The 17646-nt window shown below is 43.7% G+C and overlaps 1 protein-coding gene across 1 annotated transcript in view; it reads left to right on the forward strand.

The window, feature by feature from the left end:
* LOC147671294 (beta-1,4-galactosyltransferase 2-like) overlaps window positions 1–17646 on the forward strand; it is a 914400-nt gene that overhangs the window by 375383 nt on the left and 521371 nt on the right. The gene's annotated exons all lie outside the window — the stretch shown is intronic.

A 17646-nucleotide genomic window follows, 5' to 3' on the forward strand; every position in this document is an offset into this window, starting at 1 on the left:
CTAAATGTAAGGTGATATTTAGTTGGTTGTTCTTGCTAGTACAGGTGGTGCTAGTGAGGTCCTGGTTCCCTGCGTGACCTGTTCCTAAGGTGGTTAGGATTGCGTAGGGGGTACTTACCTGATTACCAGTAGTTACTGATTGTGTGCTGTTTTGTGCTACAGTGATTTTCTGTTATGTGCTAAGTGATATTCCATGGGCTTGATACTGAGCTTGCCCCCTGACCAGAGTCCCAGGACCAGTGGACTCTATTGTGCCTGCCCTGACAAATTGCTGGGACTTGTCTGATCTCTCTTGGGCCCCTGGGGCCTCGCTAAAATGTGCCTCGCTCATTCCCCTCGGCAGCTCGTGCACGGCAGCCCGTCCAAGCCTCGAGCAGCACCGCTCTCCCCTGAGCCGCGCCGCTTCGCTGGGTCGCCTGCATCCTGCCTTCCCCTCCTCTTCTGAGCCGCACACATTGGTCGCCCCAGAGAAACGCTTTTACCTTGCCGGTGGTCCGCTCAAGCCTCGAGCCGCACCACTCTCCCCTGAGTCGTGCCGCTTCGCTGGGCCGCCCGCTCAAGTTTACTAAGAAGGTCACTCGCATTATCCTTGCAGCCAGGTCGGGAGGTACTGTCCGTTAGGCTCTATGTTTAAGTTCTAGGCCTACAAGTATTTTGTTCTAAAAATGCTGATTCCTGACAGTGGTCCAGGTGGCCCTGTCTTGTAAATATCCCTTGTAAATTCTGCCCGTGCCTCTGGCACAATGTAAAGTGTGTGTTTTATCTAATGTATGTTTATTGGAATACAAAGGCTATTTTTATATATACCCTTGTGTGGAGTTTCCTTTGTGGTGGGCCTTGGGTGTTGTTGCTGGGGTGCGTGCGCAAATACTTAACTCATATCGCCTCCAAGTTTAGCCTTGCTGCTCGCGCCACGTTACCTAGAGGGCGAGTAGGGGTTACCTTGGTGTGTGACTCCCTTGCCCTGACTCTTGGAAATGGTGATCCCTGACTGACCTCGACGCGAGTCTTGGCCGGCCAGGGTCCCGTTTCCAACACTGCTGCATGCCACACACTGCTGCACACCACACACTGCTGTACGACTCACACTGCTGTACGCCTCACACTGCTGCATGCCACACACTGCTGCATGCCTCACACTGTTGCACGCTGCACACTGCTGCATTACTCACACTGCTGCATGCCTCACACCGCTGCACGCCTCACACTGCTGCATTACTCACTGGTGCACGCCTCACACCTCTGCACGCTCACACTGCTGCCACCACACACTGCTTCACGCCACACACTGCTGCACGCCACACACTGCTGCACACCTCACACTGCTGCACGCTGCACACTGCTGCACGCTGCACACTGATGCATTTCTCACACTGCTGCATGCCTCACCGCTGCACGCCTCACACTGCTGCACGCCACACACTGCTGCACGCCACACACTGCTGCACACCACACGCTGCTGCACGCCCCACGCTGCTGTACGCTGCTGCACGCCTCACACTGCTGCACGCCTCACACTGCTGCACGCCTCACACTGCTGCACGCGGCACGCCACACACTTCTGCACGCCTCACACTGCTGCACACTACACGCCACACACTGCTGCACGCCTCACACTGCTGCACGCTTCACACTGCTGCACGCCACACACTGCTGCACGTCTCACACTGCTGCACGCCTTACACTGCTGCAGGCTGCATGCCGCACACTGATGCACGCCTCACACTGCTGCACGCCTCACACTGCTGCACGCCGCACACTGCTGCATTACTCATACTGCTGCATGCTTCCGCATGCCTCACACTGCTACCCGCCTCACACTGCTACACGCCTCACACTGCTGCACACTGCTGCATTAATCACACTGCTGCATGCCGCACACTGCTGCATGCCACACACTGCTGCACACCACACACTGCTGCGTGCCTCACACTGCTGCACTCCTCACAACACCACCACATCACTCTAGGACACCACCACATCACTCTAGACACCAGCACATCACTCTGGGCATCACTCAGGGGCACCACCTCATCACTCAGGGACACCACCACATCACTCAGGGACACCACCACATCACTATGGACGTGATACCACCACATCACTCTGGGACACCACCACATTACTCTGGGACACCACCACATCACTCAGCCCAACAACATCATCACACAGCACTGTCCTTGCTTGCTACCAACAAGCATTGCCATAGCCAATAGGACTCACATTGGGAGAGTGTAAGCTATTGGCTTTGTGAATAACAATGCTATTAATTTATATTATTTCAAAGCCAAGACATATTTAAAAAATTGTCATTTACAATACCAATAGCTCACACTTTCCTAATACAAGACCTTTTGCATTGCAAATGCTTGTTTCTCATGACCTCATTGTGTTCTGTCAAATTTTCCACAGTAGACCTCTCCAATGTTTACTGTCATGATTTGTTGTATTTCTTTGGCCATACCATTTCTTACTCTATGTGTAATGCCCCAAAACGAGTACAAATAAAATAGATGATGGAGAGCTCAGTTCTCTATTCCCTATTTTGATTTGCCTGGTATACCAGTGTGTAGCTATCACAGAGGCAAGTTCATGTTGCTATGCCCTCTGCTTGCGTTCCTTGTTGTGTTCCTTGTTCAATATCTGCTTTTGTTGTCATATGAGCGTCATTTCCCTTCTTCCTAATTTCATGTTCAAGCGCTTTGCTCTGTCCATGAAACCTCTAGAGAGTAGCCTGCTTTTTTTTTAAGAACTCGCCCCAGGAGACATTACCAAGTGATATCCTCTCTCTGCTTGTTTGAAGTGGGAGTCCCTCGTCTAGAGTGCCTGAGACATGCCCATCATTGCATCAAGGATCATCAGTGACAGAGGAGATGTGAAGAAAGAGCATCTCCACTCACCCTCTGCCACTCATAGCCTGAAGACCTTTAGCCTTGAACCCTGTCTCAAGCCACAGAGAACCTTTTGTTGTCTTCTCCGTCTGTACTACACTGTGTAAGGAGCAGTGTAAAGTGAATAACAATGGTATTGATCTTACTATCTCTGCCCTAAATGAGTTCACTCCTTTTTCATATTAATGACTTTTTAATTTTTTTCTCATTTAAAATGTTAACTAAACCCAGGTACTATTTGGAACTAGTATCATCAAAATACACAAGAGTTTTACACCTTAAATAAACAAAATTACCTCCTCATGTTATATGCAACAGCTAGATCAAGTCAACGTACAAAAATAATCTTTTATATTTATTAATTACACATCTTTAGGAAAGAAAGTAAAACCACCTCAAATGTATATACAGTTCTTATTATTAAGAGATATTGTATACCCATTCAAACCAATGTTAGCACCTCAAAACAACTTTATAAGCTACTGAAAAGCTTCATGCCGACTCAGTGTTATACGAATGTGAAGTATTCGCCATTGGCCAACCGAATTGATGGCTGGAGCAGTGGACCTCGAAGCTGGGGAACCGGGTCCTTGTCTCCTCAAGGATTCTCAACCTCCTGTGATTCTGGGCAAATCACTTCATCTTCTGTGCCTAACAAAATGAATGTGTCCGTCAGTAATGTAACTGGTGCTCATGTAAAGTGCTCTGATACCTTCTGGTTGAGTTGGTGCCAAATATAACGCCCCCAAATTATTTTCAATGATTTTCGTTTTGGCGAATTGACACGGTCTGGCTGCTAATTGACTAATTACAGCGAATTGAATAATTGCAGACAAATAAACAGTGACGCTTCATATGATTGCGCCATGTTCTAATATATATATATTTATATATGCACGTATGTATATATGTATGTATGCATATATGCGTGCATATATGTATATCTGAGTATACATATATATATTTTTTATACATATATACTGATTTATCTTCCGAGATCCACCTCCTCTTGTCAACCCTTTCTTCTGCTCACGCCTCTGCGTATGTGCACCCTGTCTGCTTAGCCCATGCTTCTGTATCACTTACTGTGACCTATGCTGTCATTATTCAGTAAACCGTTTTGTTTGTGAAATGCTTTGCCCTGGGGCGGGTTTGCTTGCTAATACCCAACCGGCCTATTCCCACACCACTTGTCAAAAAATGTGTATACCGTGGAAGCCTGCAAAGCTGTCCTCTAATGAAGCTGTAGCGTACAGTTGTGTCAAAGCGTGAGGGGCTTTCCTTATCTGTAAGGCGTAGTTTCATTTAGCACTCGTTTTATTCATGGGTTTGATCAAAATCGCGTCAAAGCGATGGTGTCCATGGCAGGCGTAATGAAGCTGGCTGTATGCATACAGAACTGCGGAGAAAGCTCCCATTCATAATAGATGGTATGCTGCTCAGAGCCCTACCTTTGTTAGGGCGGGAAGGAGAGAATGTTTTCATGGACACCAACCTAGAGTATAATGCCTGCCTCAAACACGGTGTTTAACCCTGCGAGGAGCAGAATCTAAGCGCCCTGTAATACTCCATCACTCAATAGTAGGGGGCAGGAACGATTCTTAAGGTGCTCTTCATCTCGGCAAGACCACTCAGCCTGCCTATGGCTGCCATTCAACTACATTGATACTAATGAGAGTTTCTGCTTTCCATGCCAAAAACATATTTCGAAAATGCCTATAATTTTTCCAAATATTGTGATTAATGAGGTTTCCTTACTAAAGCTACCATTCAGTTCAGGTGAAGGATTTGTTCTTCTGGAGGTGAAGAAGCTGTGAAAACATAAAACAAACTTGGAATAATCTGCCTTCAGAAATATACACAGCAAGAAATCTGACCATTGTTCGAAGGGCCCTATTACCATGTCATGTGTCTCACAGCTAGTGAAAGTTGTTACTTAAGTTAGCACAAGTAAGTTAGGCCTGCTTGAATAGGTAAGTGTTGGGAATAACCTAAATAGGTTGCATTTACTCAGATAAATGAGTGTAACTTGTGTCTGGCATGACTTACCTAATTTTTTTATCCGGATCATTGTGTTTTTCACGCCTGGGCTTTGAAATACCGTGAACTGACTTCTTAGTCTATACAAACACAGGGAGGCTTTTGGTCAGTGGACCTCATCCATTGGTCTGTCATTCACGTTTTACTTCCACCCCCCAGGGCATAGATCATGGGGCAAGGGATGAGCCCACTTTATTCATTGCCTTCCTTCACTATGAGCGGCTGCATAAAGTCTTTGCACACTGTTTACATTCTCCTAAAAATAGTTTATTTCTCTTCACTTGTCAGTCTGGTTGAAGTATATTTTTTATTTTATTTTTTTACATTAACTTTAAACCAACTATTTATTTTGGCTGCACTCCTTTTTAGGTCTCGGGTAGCGTAGGCTGCGCATGTGCAGTCTCGCTGGCGAGATATTATGTCTCAGAATAGGGAGGTAAACGAGCCAGCTCAGCTCCATTGGCTGGCTTCCTAATCGGCGGCCAGCCATTGGAGAAGAGCTCTGCCTGTCATTCTAATCCCCGTCCGTTTCGGATTGAGGGGCGTGTTTTTTGCTGTCCTTTATATCCGTGACGTCATCCGTCACTCAACAAAAAACACACCCCCAATCCGAAACGGACGGGGCTTAGAGATAAAAGGCTGTCTCATGGCAAGCTCTTCTTCTTCATGCACTTTACGACCGCTGCTTGGAAGAAGCGCTTCTTCTACGCACTTGTGTCAGCTATATTATAACATTGGTGTGAATTTCATAAGCTAAATAAAATAAAGGATTTGAGTTATGCGACAATATGGTTAAGGAATGCATCAAAATTAGATCTTTGCCTAGTTCAGACAGTGTACATTAGTTGCAGACCGTTCTCCGTCATTCATGTTGCTGACCCGGAAGTACTTGATCGTGCTCTCAAAGTTGAAGTGCGTTGGTGTGTCTCAAAGACGTTGCCTGGCCAGACAGAGAAATGTCAGTAGCCGGCCGCGCTTGCGTTATTTCAGCGACTATGTCTAGTGAATCCATGGCAGCACTTAATAATCGGAGCCAACGCAGTCAGAGAGAAGGTATTTTTGTGTTCGCGTGGGCCCACAGCCTAGTTTATGCAGCGAGATGTCGATGAGTTCAGTCACATTTTTAGCTGGGTGCACACTTAAGAGGTGTTAGCTTCTGAGGGGATTGAGGACCTTTGCAAATAAGGAAGAACTTGGTGATATTTATTTGAAGTTGGTTTTCCATAAAGCCTTTGTCAGAAGCCTGTTCTTTAATGGTGCCCCCAAAACTACCTCCTTAACAAACATAGGATTTCACTTTATTAACTTGCAGGTCCAACTTAAGCATAAAATCTGTTTATTGAGATAAGATTTTTTAATGCCATGGGTGTCCTTGCCAATAAGAGGCATCGTCTGCATAGAGCAGGATGGGGAGGGTAAATGAAAAGACGGGTGTCTTTCGCAGTCTTGATCAAAATATTATTTAATTTATTTGTGTAGAGAGCAAACAAGAAGGGGGAAATGACACAACTTTGCCCGACACCGCTTTCAATTTTAAATGGTTTGGTGCATTCACCATTTCTCCCTTAAAAAACCATAGCGGTGGCATCTGAATATAGCTTCCTAATGAAATTTGTGATAGCATCGTCCACTCCCATCTCCTTTAGGATTTCCCATAGCTTACTATGAACCACACAGTCGAAGGCCTTGGATAAATCCATAAATGGCAAATATATTTGGGTATTTTTGGCTCTCGTGTATTCACCAATCGTGAGAGTCAAATTGATACTGTGATCCAATGTCCCCCTGCCCTGTCAGAACCCATACTGGACTTCTGGGAAAATGGCCCTTTCCTCTGCCCATATTTCTAATTTATTTAACAATAACCGACCCATTCGTTTGGCCGAACTATCGAGCAAAGAAATGGGACGGTAATTTGCAGGGACAGAGGCATCCCCTTTCTTATGTATCAGGATGATTATTGACTGTTTGCAAGAAAGAGGGAGACCAGCCCCGGCTAGGTATTAAAAGCCACGGTTAAGAGGGGAGACCAAAAGGAGATGTTGGCTAGGAAGACATCCATAGGGACCTCATTGGGCCCTTGTGCTTTGCCAGAAGGAGATTGGGTCAGGGCAAGTTTAATTTCTTCTAGGTCAAATGAGAGGAATGTGGGAGAATCGATATTAAGGGGAACACATGCACCTGAAGTTCCTCTACCCCATGAACGATATCCTGAAAGTGTTTTACCCATAAGTCTTCGTCAATATTGGTATCCAAAGATGGAGCATTATTGTCATTGAGGAAGGGCGTATTATTAACTTTCCAAAAGGCTGTGTTATCACGAAGGGGAGAGGCTTTCTTTAGGTTCTCCAATGTCTCTAATTTCAGCTGCCTTCGTCTATTTGCTCTGGGTAGGTATTAGGTTTTCCTAAGCGCACAGATCTGTTTTGCATTTCTAAGTGGTGTTTTAAGCGCCTTGAGCACATTTAGGGAAGCATCCGTACAATTCTTATCAAACCACCTATGGGGTATGGGATCTCTCGCAGAGGGAAAGCGTGTCAGCTGTGATCTTAGGTACATTATTAACATGTTAAATGCCTCGACTATAAACCTCTGGTCTAGAGTTGGGTCCTGACATGTTTTTATGCTCTTCGGGTTAGCCAAAACAAATCTCGTAAAGAGTGTGTCCACATCAGCCTTCTCCCATTTCAGAATAATACCATAGGATATGCTTATGATTGGTTTGGGGAATTTGGGGCTAATTTGGGGCTGGGACACTTGTCATAGCAAAGCGCTTGACAGTGTAGTGCGATCGCTAAATTCAGTGAAGTTGGTTTTAGATATTGAAAGCCTTGGGCAAAGAACCTCAGATGAAATAATGTCATCTAATGTAGAGAGATATTCACATCTATGAAAAGTTGAAAAAACAGACCCTGTGTGTGTCGATCTATGGCATTATGGATCACAAGTTACAATTTCATTAATATAGTATTGAGGGCGTTCCCATGAGTATCATGATGAAAATGGGGAATGCACTCATTTTTGTGGTCCATAATACCGCATAACGCTGCGAAATTTTGAGAACAGGGTTTCAAGTTGAAATCTCCCATCCAGATTACATATAGGGGCTGATGGTAGGACTCCACCACCACCTCTAACAAGTTATCCAAAGTTAACCAACGCTGGATCCAAAAAGTTGTTGTTATAGTAATTTATCAATAAAAGATCCCAGGCGTCGGGTCCTTTAATGACCAGTATATGAAAGTTTGGAGAAGTATTCATAAATGTCAGGACATTGTATGCCAAACATTAGAAAACAGTGTTAACAAGCCCCCTCTTGACCTGGCCCTTACAGACACTTGGGTCAAAGTTTGAAAAGATCTATACCCATCGATATATATAGGGTCTGTCTCCCAGGTTTCTTGAATAAGAATAATCTGGTAGTTCGCCAAAATAGAAAGCCATTCCCCATTGCTATTCTTATTGCTGTCTCCAGATATATTCCAGGATACCAAGGAATAAGGTAAGTCCTGTGGGTCCCACGTAAAGGGATAAACTTGTCTGATGGTCGGGGACTGGTATGTGTGAGAAAGTGCAGCACTGATGTTCCTTTCCCCCTTGTGAGAGCTGAGAGGCAACCATTGGCTGTGCCCCTTTGGGCTGTGTTCCGGAAGATATCTGGCTATTGCCCGAATGTCAATCACAGGAATCAAAACCTGATAAATGGGCTTATCTATTGGAGGTGGAATAATGCGCAGAATTTATCATGGGAATCCTATTCCCTGTGGGTAGCAGTCTGCGGCTGTATGATGGAACCCTCAGGGTATGTGGATTATAAAAAAAAACAAAGGTGCAAAGAAAATCATGGTAGTTGTATTTGGACCGCCTATGGGTTGTGAGAGTAGAACTCTTACTAATTGAAGGCTCTCAAAATTTTAAATGACACAATCACCCTCCTAGGATTTTGGAGAGGGGCCCACCCAGGGCGTTCTCCGTGCCATTAGCTGGTGCTTCTGTATTAAGGGTCCGGGCCTCGTATGGGTGGTTAACCAATGGTGCGCTTTCGCCATAAAAAGGGTGGTAGATTTACATTGTGAGGAATTAAGGACAGGAACATTTACTAAAACTAGTACATATGGGGTTGCTGCGGGTGGGAGATCAAGGTTTTGGGGTTCAGGATGTCTCTGCGTAGAATCAGACAAAAGTTGTGTGGCGGGTCTTTGGAAGACGTTTCCAGGTCCCTCGAGGGGATTAGGGGTAACTAATCTATTTACAAGTTTTATTGGGGGTGCTAGAGATGGTAGGGCATGAGTGGTGATAGGGTCACCTGACAATGACTGTATGCCCCCTCTTTGTGATGACCCTAGTTGCGGGACACACCCTTGATTATCCAAAACAGGAGGTTGTCCTGGCTGGGGACAAAGGGTGTGAGCAGGATTGTTCATGATATGTGTGGTAGTTGGTTATTGTGAGGAGGTGGCTGTGTTAGAGCTTTGCTTAGGCCAATTCCCTTTGGCCTTCAGACAATCATTCTCGCCACCGAATTTCCCCTGCCCCTACTCGGAGGGAAGACCGGCAAAAAACCTGGGGGTGTGGTTCAGCGAGGATTTATGGTTCGCTGACCATGTTAAAAAACTGACTGGGGTCTACTTTGGCACCCTCAAAGCCCTTAGAAAGATCTTTCCTTTGCTCCTGAGAGTGGCTAAAGAGACGGTAGCCCGCGCTCTGATACTCTCTCGTCTCGATTATGCCAATGCTATGTCCATTGGCATGCCCGGGTATTTGCTGCAAAAACTGCAAATTATACAGAATGCCGCGGCTAGACTCCTTTTTAACGTCTCTAGGAGATCTAGTGCTCGGCAGTATCTGCGGGATCTGCACTGGCTGCCTGTGGCCCAGCGAGTACAGTTTAAAGCCCTTACCCTTATCCACAGAGCCCTTCACGGCCATGAACCTTTATATCTCAGGAAGCGTTTCACTTTATATGTGCCGAATCGTCCTTTGCGATCTGCTTCTCTATGTCGGGTGGTAATTCCGTGCTTCAGCAGAGCCCGTATGGGAGGCCAGTCGCATTCTGTTAAAACAGCAACAGCCTGGAATTCGCTTCCTGCGGACCTTCAGCTTACTCAAGACTTTCTACTCTTCAAAAAACGTTTAAAGACACATCTGTTCAGTCAGCTCATTTAATTGGCTCCCATCTCTTTGCCCCAGTTCACTCTCACGCCAGGACACTCTAGTGCGCGCTACAAATTCTTTATAACATATAACATAACATATAACCTAGTAACTCCTCAATTTTTTGTTCAATATTGTCCAGTCGTGACAGTATCGGACTAATTAAAAAGGAGAGTTTTGTGTCTATGTCCTCCAATGGGGCCAGCAACCGTGGGGGTTCATGAGAATCAGGACAGGGCTGAGGTGTTTGTTGATGAGGAGATGATTTCCTGAGTTTCTTTGTTCTGGCTGACGGTTGTTCTTTAGTGTGACCTTTCTTCCTCTTGCCCTTCGTGGCCAGAGGCTTGGATACGGTAAGGTTAGTAGGTAGGGGGGATGTCAATGACAGGTGCAGTAACTTTTGCTGATGGGTCACAGTATTCTGCAGCGCCCTGAATGATGTTCCGTGAAATGGGCTTGGTATAGGATTCAGAGGAAGCAGGTAAGCTGGTAGTGAGTTCTGTAATCCCGTTGTTTGGACCAAGCGCACCATCCCCCAAAGAGAGCCTTCACTCCGTAAGGGCTATCTCTCTAGAGATAGCGTTAGTAGCTTTGGTAAAAAATGAATCAATAGTAGAGATGGTTAGCCCAGGATTAGAAGTAGGGCCAGGTTTTTCATACCCATCTGAAACCGGCTCCTTGCAGCATGGATGACGAGGGTTAGAGGGGTGGCCCAGTCCAGCCTCCTCCTGGCTTTGACGGCGTGGATGGGCCCACCCTTAGTCCGGGCTTAGCCCGGGCTTGTTCCGCACTGCTGGACTGCTGTCACCTTTTGTAACAGAAGTCACTGACCCTGTCATGGCTTGAGCCTTTGGTTGTGGCAAGGATGGTGCTGCTGGCCTTGGCGGTCCACTAGACCGTGGGACTGCTGGCGCCTTTTATGCACTTCCCTAGGAACAGAGGCTCACGACAGTGGCGTAACGAACCTTCAGGGGGCCCCCCTGCAGGGTACGTGAAGGGCCCCCCTCCGGACAAAATCTAGAGCTCCCCAGCAGAAGTGCGATGCTGACGGGCCCCCTGGAGGGGGAGGGCTCCCCAGCAGCGTGGGGGCTGCAGGGGCCTGTGTTACGCCCCTGGTTCACGGGACACTGAGCCCCCAGCGTTACAGGAGGAATCCTGACCCCGTCACAGCTTGAACCTTTGGTTGCAGCAAGGATAGTGCTGCTGGCATTGGCGGTACACTAGACCGCAGGACTGCTGGCGCCCTTTGTGCCTGTTCTCAGGAACAGAGGCTCACGGGACACCGAGTCCCCAGCAGTACAGGACGAATCTTGACCCCGTCATGGCTTGAGCCTTTGGTTGCGCACGAATGGTGCTGCTGGCGTTGGCAGTATTTACTCTTACACTGTTGAGTTAGTTTACTACTTTTGACTATTCACAAAATCAGAGTGAAAAATTACTAAAAAGTGTAGACTTACATGACCCCCATACCCCCCCACGCCACCGAAAATTGATCTGGGGCCAAATCTATAAGTATAAGATACTACTGCAAAAATAAACAGTAATTAGTCCAGCACCACACATGACCAACCAGTGATACTGCAACACCCTCCCATAGAAAATAATGGAGCTAGGGTCTTAAAATAAAATAACTTCCGAAATAATGTTCCGTTAAATTAACTTATTTAAAATGGTTAGAAACATATATAGATAAGTATAATATAATGTTAAAATAATAACTCAAAATTAAAATATTTATTGTTTATCAAATATTTTACCAAATGTTTTTGAATTATACATTAATGTAACATGTTTTTATTAAACTATAATTAAGTTACTTTTATTTAATGCACTACAATATTTTAATATTTGTTCATACTTAAAAGAAAAATCTCTTAATTTAAATTTCAGAAAATATTTTGTATTTAACTTAGCATAACTAAATGAATTCAGGAGTAAGTTAGTGGTGCTCTACCATTGTTTTTTTGTTCAACATTTAAAATAACTATATAAAATTAACATACATTAATATTAAACTTAAAATATTTTAACTAACTTATTATAAAGTTTAGTCAACTTTTTCAACTTTCTCTATACCTTACTATAGGGAGATTTCCACCTCAACTGTGGTGACTTAGGGGCCTATAAGGATGGCGGACGGACTTACGTCCGCCCGCCACCCCACCGGTGCTGGGACCGGCCGCCAGTGGTGCAACGATTCTGCACCGGCAATTAGAATGCCACCGCCACGGTGGAGGTGACATTCCGCATACATTGCATTGTGGCGGGCGGTGCTGGATAGATATGCATGTCTTGCATTTGCATGCACAAGGTGACAGGCACTGTACGGTGCCTGCCACCTTGTGCAGGCAAATGCAGGGGGGTACCATAGGTACCCCCATGTGCACACCCCACACTCCCCAACACCCTGGGGGCCCGCATTGGATCCCCCCCCAAAAAAACTCATGCTTTTTCATGGCGGAGTCACCGCCATGGAAAGGCACTTCTCCGCCATCATTATAATATGGATGCGGTGTCTGCAAGGCACCACAACCATATTGCTGTGCTTTTCCGCCCGGTGGGCAATTGGGCGGATTGCTTACCGGAGGAAAACCAGCGGACAGTTTTCCTCTCCGCCGGGGTCCGTCCGCCAACTTAATGTGGTGGGGGGAAAAGTCATGCGGGTGATGAATTTTGGCGATCCGCCCGCTATACTAATCACCCCAAACTTTGATAGAGAAAAATAAAAAGATTTATTGAACTTAAAAAAGAATTAGTAAACATATTTTTCATGCTAAATATTCATGTAAATTAATGTCATATATTCATGTTAAATATAGGAAATATTAAAAATCTACAGAATTATTAACATCATTTTGTATTTATTTAATGATGCTAAATTAACAAATGTTGTTCTGAAGTGTACTTTAAAAAATGAATTTCCACCTAAAATAAAATGAATTTATTGTGCATTCACAAATATTGAAAGTGAATATAGAATTAATTAAAATAATTAAAATCTATTTCAATAGAAATCAATTATAAATTCAGAAAAGTATTTAACATATTTTATAATTAAATAATCGTTTTTATATATGGGTTTAACCTTAAATTATATTTATATTTATTTTTATTGTTATCTATTTTGAATAATTTAATTTAACATTATTTCCCATAAGGTTTCATTTTAAGTCCCTTCAGCCATTATTTTCTATGGGAGGGTGCTGTTGTAACAGTGGTTGGTAATGTGTGAAACTGGGCATACTTCAGTTCTTAGCTGGAGTGAGTAACTTACTGTTTTTGGTCCCTTTTTGTTGGAAGTAACTTTAGAAGTGCAGTTTGTGAAAAGCATTGGGCTTCCTCTTTGGTGGGTAGGTGCATGTCTCTACCCAAAACCCTGTCTAAATCCCTCCTCATTTCTTCATATCCCTCCCCATTCCCAGTTTACTTGCCCCTTTTTCCAGCCACTACCCCTGACGACCTCCGACATTTACTACTAAGGGGCTTATTACGATGTCGGGTGGACTTTTGTTTGCCCGACACAGGTGCGGATACTTACATGTTTGAGGATATCCCCATGGAAAAGATGGGAGAGATAGAGGTTGAAATTTACACTCGTATGTTTGCAAAATTACTTTAGTATTACTATTTTAGTACTACAAAATTAACTTAGAGGATAAGCCCCCATGCCATTTCTAGTACCCACTATAAATCTCTTTTTTTTTGTCCCAATAAATTATGGTATCGAAAGTACAGTAAAGTCAAATGTAATACATTTTTTAGCCTGTTTCCTCTTTATTGATACTTAATGACAAGGTTTTGATGTAGGAACTTCTTACAATGTAGGAGAATGCTCTGGAGGTATCCGTTTTATCTAACATTCCTAATTTCTTACTTTCATTTATACGTCTCCGGACACCTCCTTCTGCAGGTCTTGGCAAAAGATATCACTTTTTAACATTACTGACATATTGCAGGAATTTTATTTAATGAATTACAAAATAAAGATACATAGTAGTAAGCATATAATTAAACTACAAGCCTGCCATACTCCTGGAAACAAGTCTCAGTCTCCATGGTATTTTGTCTATTGAAGAAGGACGCCCATGTTATAAAATTGGACATAGAAGAGCAATCTGTAGTTTGAAAATAAACACTCCACAATATTGTCTATTGCCATCTATATACAATCTGCATCTCATGCTTCTATGTATTTTCGCAGAGAAAGACAGAATCTCACTTATGGATGCAACTTGCACAGACAACATCTTGACACTGTGGGCGCCTTTGTGGTTAATCTTTTTGTAATTAAAGATGTCCCTCAAACACTTCTATTACTCATTGTCTAAGTGTTGTTGTGTACATTGTGCTTATAGCACGCAAATGTTGTATTTAATTTCTCATGGTCTCCTATTCCACATGTTAATTATTTTGGGTATGTCCTCCCGACACCTAAGAAAAATGAAAAATAAATCAATAAAACTTTGATGCTTGTAACAATTTTTTTGTTAAAAAAAGGAAACAAATGTAATTTATAAAGCAACAGATTCTATTTACTATTCCACCAGATGACTTGCTAATTCTTGACTGATATTGAGGCCATGTGGTTCAATTGTGTAATATATTTGAATTTTAGTTTTCTTGGTGCTCTCTCCCTTTTACCTCCTCTGATAAGTCTAATATTTTAATAGGGACGTATTACTCTGATTACTTCTCTAAAGTGTCTTGCAACAGGATATTCGAGGTCTCCATACAGATGGTTTGCGTATGTTCAACTTTCCTTTTGCATTTTGAAAATATTGTACTTCCCAGATAACGTTTTGGGCAGGGACGGGTTAGAACATACAGTGCATTCTCTGTCCTTCAGTTCATGATCTTGTCTATACTTTTCTGGATGCTAACAAAAACGGGGAATGGGGGGTCTAAGGGAATTTTTAAGACCAAGCCCAGGCTATTATCCCCTATAGTCAATTATAAACACACAAGAGCCTGGGGGACTAAAAGGAGTCAAAAAAGTACTCAAAGTTCATAAGGCTAAAAGCTACAAAAGTATGCTAAATAACCAAATAGTCTTGTATCAAATAGCTAACTCAGCGCATCAGACCACTTGCAAAGGTAGGTGAAACCCAAGGTCCAGAGATGGATTCCCATCAAAGTCTTGTAGGTGATCAAATTTTATCATCTGGTCATCCAATGGTTGGGCTAGCGTGTCTCTTGATCACTGAGACTGCCTCTAGACCCACCTGTAGGACTGGGATCAAAGCCCACAATTGCCTGTAGAGCATGCATATGATCACCAAATGGGATAAGGTGCAGTGCAAAACAAAATGAAGTGAAAGTGGTGTAAGAGTTAAAAAGGAATAAAGAGCAAACAGAGAAGCAACTTTAATAGCTGTAAGCCTTTTTCTGATTAAAAACCCAGAACAGCGCAAAAAAAGCAGTGTCAACAAATACCTGCTAGTGGGGCCGACATGTTTCTGCCATAGTCACAGTTTAGTTGGTTGTTCCATTGTGTAGCACGTACCAGCAGTAGCACACATATTTATAAGAACAGAGGCCCTGAAGAAAGCCTAGGGAGGTTTCTTTCCCCCGTTATGGCAGAAACATGTCGGCCCCACTAGCAGTTATTTGTTGACACTGCTTTTTTTGCGCTGTTCTGTGTTTTTAATCAGAAAAAGGCTCACAGCTATTAAAGTTGTTTCGCTGTTTGCTCTTTATTCCTTTTTAACTCTTACACCACTTTCACTTCATTTTGTTTTGCACTGCACCTTATCCCATTTGGTGATCATACGCATGGTCTACAGGCAATTGTGGGCTTTGATCCCAGTCCTACAGGTGGGTCTAGAGGCAGTCTCAGTGATCAAGAGACACGCTAGCCCAACCATTGGATGACCAGATGATAAAATTTGATCACCTACAAGACTTTGATGGGAATCCATCTCTGGACCTTGGGTTTCACCTACCTTTGCAAGTGGTCTGATGCGCTGAGTTAGCTATTTGATACAAGACTATTTGGTTATTTAGCATACTTTTGTAGCTTTTAGCCTTATGAACTTTGAGTACTTTTTTGACTCCTTTTAGACCCCCAGGCTTTTGTGTGTTTATACTTTTCTGGACACAAGATGGGGGGGGGGGGACTCCCTAAAAGTTAGTTGAAATTCAAATTTTACAGACATTGCATATCGACCATGTTTTAAAGGCCTGCGGATGTGGTAACGACTGGGGGTTGTACTTTTCCCATAAAACTGACTTGATGAAATCCTATCCTTTAATAGTCTCCTGAATGTTATAGAGGAATCTCTTGCTTATTATTCCATCTATTATGGTCTTTAGTTTAAAACGTTGCCAATGTTTTCACAAAATACCTTTTATTTACTGATGCTGGGGACTACAAGTAATAAACCTGAATATCATACCATAATCTTTTTTGTAGTTTCTCCAAACAGCAATTTCCCAGGTTTTCTGCTTTAAGGCCTTATTACGAGTTTGGTGGTCGATGAACTGCTGTGGCTGCGGTCCGATCACCGCGAGCCCGAGCAGGAGCACTTATTGGTGTGCTAAATAATAATGAAAGTAGGGGGAGTGGAACAATTGGAGTTTAAAATACCTGACTAGTTGGACCAATATTTTATTCCTGCCCCTAGTCGGTATGGTTAAAATCAGGTGTTATGACTGAAGACACAGACTTTAATGTGTCTGTTGTTTCAGTGATAAGCAGTCAACATGTTTCGAGCCATTCCCCTATTGGCTCTACCTCAGGACTAAAAGGGAACCTAGTCCCGTTAGGACCTGTCCTCTATATCCGCCTATAAGGATAAACTAGGTCGCGTGCAATGCACATGCACTCAAATATACATACGGTTACTATTCAATCATCCCGTCAAACCTGCATCAAGGCCAACCTCGGTCCAATCACCTACACGATTTCCTGGAGACAGCATCGGTTATTGTGTGATAGGTATCTTTAAGGAGGATAAACCCAGCCACTACCTCTACCTCCCCCCTTTGTTTGTAGTATACCTAATTGACGGCCATGAAAACGTTCCCCTTTAATTCCAGAATGGTTTTCTCAAATATGCTGCATAGTCAACTCCTCCAATGCAATCCTTGTAAAATATGTTCTTGATCCGTCATGGTGCCTTGGTGGTGCGAGGCATCATTCACGTTTCAGTGGCTGCCTTCTTTGGAATGCCTCACCACTCACGTCAGGAATGGAATGACAGCAACACGTGTACGCAACAATTGAAAGTACATTTATTAAACTGAAGCATTTTACCTACCAAGCTTAGGACCACATCCTCGTGTCTTGTTCTCCATGTGGGTGTATGTCCAGCCTCGCATGCTGCGGTACTCTGAGACGACAGTGGATGTTGGAGCTGAATAAAAACTCCTATGCATATATTTCGAATTATTCGGCACAGTTGTAGAGCTGAGCAAGGTAGTCATTAGTGAAGGACCTTTACTGGAGGTTTTCGTGGATTGGAAACTGTTCTAATTTACTGAATAGGCAGCACACAAGAGACTGAGAAGCAGGACCACTTGTGCATGACCACATTTTCTACGTGACTTCACTGATTCTATA

Source organism: Lissotriton vulgaris, unplaced genomic scaffold (assembly GCF_964263255.1).
Source record: "Lissotriton vulgaris unplaced genomic scaffold, aLisVul1.2 SCAFFOLD_329, whole genome shotgun sequence".
Lineage (NCBI taxonomy): Eukaryota > Metazoa > Chordata > Amphibia > Caudata > Salamandridae > Lissotriton > Lissotriton vulgaris.